The 4,383-nt window shown below is 30.9% G+C and overlaps 1 long non-coding RNA gene across 1 annotated transcript; it reads right to left on the bottom strand.

Moving 5' to 3' along the window:
• Positions 1–561: 561 nt before the first annotated feature.
• On the bottom strand, positions 562–1,653 carry LOC123658524. The gene is made up of 3 exons (XR_006743900.1): positions 1,120–1,653; positions 780–868; positions 562–656 (listed from the first exon to the last, which is right to left on the bottom strand). It is a non-coding gene; the product is annotated as an uncharacterized LOC123658524 (long non-coding RNA).
• Positions 1,654–4,383: the final 2,730 nt, after the last annotated feature.

The following is a 4,383-nucleotide window of genomic DNA, read 5'->3' as shown; positions in this document are numbered from 1 at the left end:
TCTAACTGACCACTCATTTTCAAAGGAACTATGTGAAACTACAAGAGAGATAGACTCTGTCATTGATTTGCAACGGCGATTATAACCTAATAATGGAATATCCTTTGTTAAATCAGACATTGAGAGTGATTTAGGACGATCAACCTTGGATAAAAAAATGTTTGAGTCATTAGTAAATGTTGTTGCTTTAAAATCTGCAAAATATTGTTGATTTTCATAGGCATCTTTTAGGTCTGCACTGAACAGTATCAGAGTATGAAAAAAGTTGTTATGAAAGTAAGAAAGATCTGTAGAATTAATGCATGAGTCGGACTTGTGCATTTGTAATTTATGATAGAATTCATTGTCTTGTGTCAAATCAGAAAGTGACAGAGACTTTACTTTAGACAACTTGGCACTCAAATTAAAAGTCTCGGAATGCGCAATTCTACAGTCAGAGGGAAGATATTTTTGTTTCTCTTTTAAATCTACAATTCCGTGACGATTGCTTTGTAAATCAGGAGATTCATTATCTACTGCGACAACAAATGATTTTATCGACTCATTTTTTTTATGTTTCGCAATCAATGAGCTTTGAAATTCATCATCCTCTTCTTCAAGGTGACGATTTTCATTTTCCCTATTTTCCTTTTCGTCATCACTGTCGGGAGCTTTACCTTAAAATTAAAAATAAATTAAACAAGCATTCCAGATAGGTATGTACCTATTACTTACTGTAAACTTGCGCATAATATCAATTAAATATTATTATGTGTACCTAAAGAAATTTAACTACTCACGTTTTGTACCAGTAACATCTACATTCAGCATGTTGAACATCTGATCTGCTCTTAATCTTTGAATACGTTTTGCCCATCCTGACATTATTCTGAAATACAATAAAAGATGTACTACTTGTAATGTATCAATAACTTCTATTTTACAAAAGTATAGGTAAAAATTTAAATTAAAAACAGAAATACCTCCTATCTCAATCTCAATAATTAAGATAGGAGAAAATAGTTGCATTAAAAAACAAAAATTGATGGAAAAATCTTCTATCTTCACTTTAGTTGGATATCAAAGTTATACCAAATATGGTTATACCAAAGTTAATCAAAATTATATAAGTTTTCTTACCAGTTTTGCTAAGAATCTAGCTTATCCAAACAGCTGCAGCTGAATATTACTTTAAAATGTTAATTAACCAAACACAAAATTTATTTTTAAATCGTAAAGGTCACAAAATTGTCGTATGTCAAACTACTTGCCGGTAACTGAGCTACAGAACGACTGAACGACGCGACGCAACGCGCAGTGCGCACCAAACGAAACACATGTCCTGTCTCTTTCACGCGTAGGCCGCCTCATTCACTCCAGTCTTATTCAAAATAGTGCTTTCATCAAGTTAGAAAATGTTTCAATAAAGTTAGGAGGTATTCGCACAAAAAACTATACATAATTAACTTAGGAGATATTTCTAAGAGTAAGTTAGAATTAGTTAGCAGCAATTATTTGCGTCTAAATTTTCGTGATAATTTAGGAGGTATTACAATAATCATTTTAACACGTTATTTTTAATCCAATTACTTAGGAGTTTTGCCAGTACATGCAAAATTGAACTTTAAATCCAGTGGCATACAAAACTCATTTTCACTTAAAATGTTAGATAGAAGATATTCGCACTTCACCGTCGATATGTGAAATTATGTCATCGATGACATAATTAAAATCATAAAAATTATGTCATCCTATCTGTTCACAACTGGTGTTTTTACATATTTATGCATATTTTGATATTTATTCACAATCGACATAATCATACACATTTTGATTTTTGTTTTCGACTCCTACATATACCCAGTTCTTTCATTGTATTTTAAGGTATTCTAAAATCGATACAAACATAACATCAAAATTAATATTAATCGCTACATATCTTAGTTTTATTTATTATTTAATACTTTATTGACAATTTGAAATTTCATAAATAAATACAATATTATAACTTAAAAAGGTGTTAAAGTGGCCTTATCACTAATTAATAGTGATCTCGTACAGACAACCTCATATATAGAAAAAAAATTGTTAAAATAAACAATAAAGTAAAGAAATTAATTATTTAAACTACATATTATATACAGTACTCATAAATAAAATAAATTAAATTTAAATACATGTCGCAAACACATAAGAAAAATAACTTAATACACTACAAAAAGATCTTGACATATACCTTAAATATAAAAAAGAAATAATCTATATAAATAAAAATGAATGTTGCTAAGCACATAACCCGACTAGAAAAAAGATCAGGCTCAACCAGATCATGTATCTGGACCGGATCAGGATAGAATGAGGCATGCCAGGTCCTGCAAGCTCTATCAGGACCAGGTCTGATCCAGACAAGAATAGCCTGATGTAAAATATAATCAAGTATAGTAAGGCACACTAGACCAGGACCCGGTCCGGTCCAGATCAGGATAGCCTGAAAGAAATTACGCGAACTGAGCCTGAATTGCGCTATTAATGTTTCTTAGGATATATGTATACAGTTATCAGGACAGTATAGCAGGGAGTCCATTTCTTCACAGTGGAGCAATCGTAAGTAATAGGAAACAGTTAATTAGTAGTTAATTATTAGAAGTTAATAAATAAAATTTAATTTATAACAATAATTAATTAATAGCATAAAAATAATTAATATTTAAAGTAAAAACATAAATAAATAATACTATGGAAAAAATAAACGGAAATAAATATCATAATAATTATGTTAAGTAACATATTTATAATATCAATTCGCTTGTTTTTGTCAAACAATTTTTTCAAAAATATACATTCGTGTTTTTTAAAAGAACCGGACCGAACCGGCTGATCAGGATGAGATGAGATTTCCTGATCTGGACCCGATCAGGAAATCTCATCTCATCCTGCTCAGGTTCAGACCAATCATCTGCATTACATGCCTTATCTAGTCCAGATCAAGCATGCCTGGTCCGGTCCTTCTAAGGAAGACAAAAAAAATTCTACTCGGAAACTCGAGAATGGCTCGACCAATTCGGCTAATTTATTTTTTGTATGTTCCGTAAGGCCCACGGAAGGTTTAAATACTAAAAAAAGTTAAAAAACAAATTAATTTTTAATATTTACTTATGACAGAACGAAGTCTGTCTGGGCAGCTTAGTTAGTTATATAATAGTAGTATAGTTAGTTATATAATAAAATAAAGTCAAAAGTAGTAAGAAGTAAACTCATCGTACACAGTTTGTGTATGCACAAAAACTGTGTACGAAAAGTTTACTTCAGACATAAGTTTACCTATGCGTGTGTGTGAGGCTTATAACAAAATAAAATTGCAAAGATATTAGCGTAAAACTATTTCTGTGTGGGTTTATATGAAACTAATATAGTCTTGATAATATTATAAATCTAACACAAATGTATCTTAGACTTCTATTATTATTAAGATGTACTTCATTAGTGTCGATTCGTATGATTATTACGAGGACATTATCGAAAAAATGATTTTATTCTTCAAAATAGAAGCAAGCTTTAAACAAAATCAGGTAGCTAATGCGTTTTAATTTGCATCAATATACTATAACCTTTATAATAATGTATTGAATTCCACCATTTAACTTCGAATATCAGAATTATTTATTATTATCGATATATGTGCTGGTCTATAAAAAACATTTTCAAAAATATATAAAAATAAAGGTAAATTCGAAGTCCTACTCTATTACGCAATGACGGATATATAAAAATTTCTTCAATAGTATCCCCGTTTTAAATGCATAACAATTTTATGTCATTATTATGAGAACGGGATTTTAAGACTAAAAAAAACGATATATGTATTGACGAAAAAAAAATTGACAGGATGAAGGTCGCTCAATCAGATACTATTAAATATTAAATTCACTTAGACATCTCTTCAATCTCTTCAACTCTTTTCAATATCTCAATCTCTTTTCACTCTTTTCAATATTTTCACTAAACCATTTTATGACGACGATCAATGAACCTAGCAGTACACCATTGATACTATAATGAAGCTTATAAAGTGCGATAGATAAAGCTTCTATAGCTATCAATAACATGAGATTGCACGTTCTGATTACTAACGCATAAGTGAGGCTGGTGAGGCGGTCGCCAACCCGCCTGCCCAGCGTGGTGACTATGGGTAATACACATGAGTTCACGCCATTTTTGGTGCGAACTTGTGAAGGCTTAGGTCCAGCAGTGGACTGCGATAGACTGAAGTGATGATGTGAGGCTAATCTAGTCTTCTACTTTCTTTCAAATTCAATAAGCATACAGTCAAATTGAGACCCTCCTCCTTATCCGAAAGTCGGTTAAATATTAAAGTATGTATATGTAAATATTAAAGCATGTATA

The sequence above is a fragment of the Melitaea cinxia genome, chromosome 12 (genome assembly GCF_905220565.1).
Source record: "Melitaea cinxia chromosome 12, ilMelCinx1.1, whole genome shotgun sequence".
In the NCBI taxonomy this organism is placed as follows: Eukaryota; Metazoa; Arthropoda; class Insecta; order Lepidoptera; family Nymphalidae; genus Melitaea; species Melitaea cinxia.
This window is presented reverse-complemented; position numbering and strand designations above follow the sequence as displayed.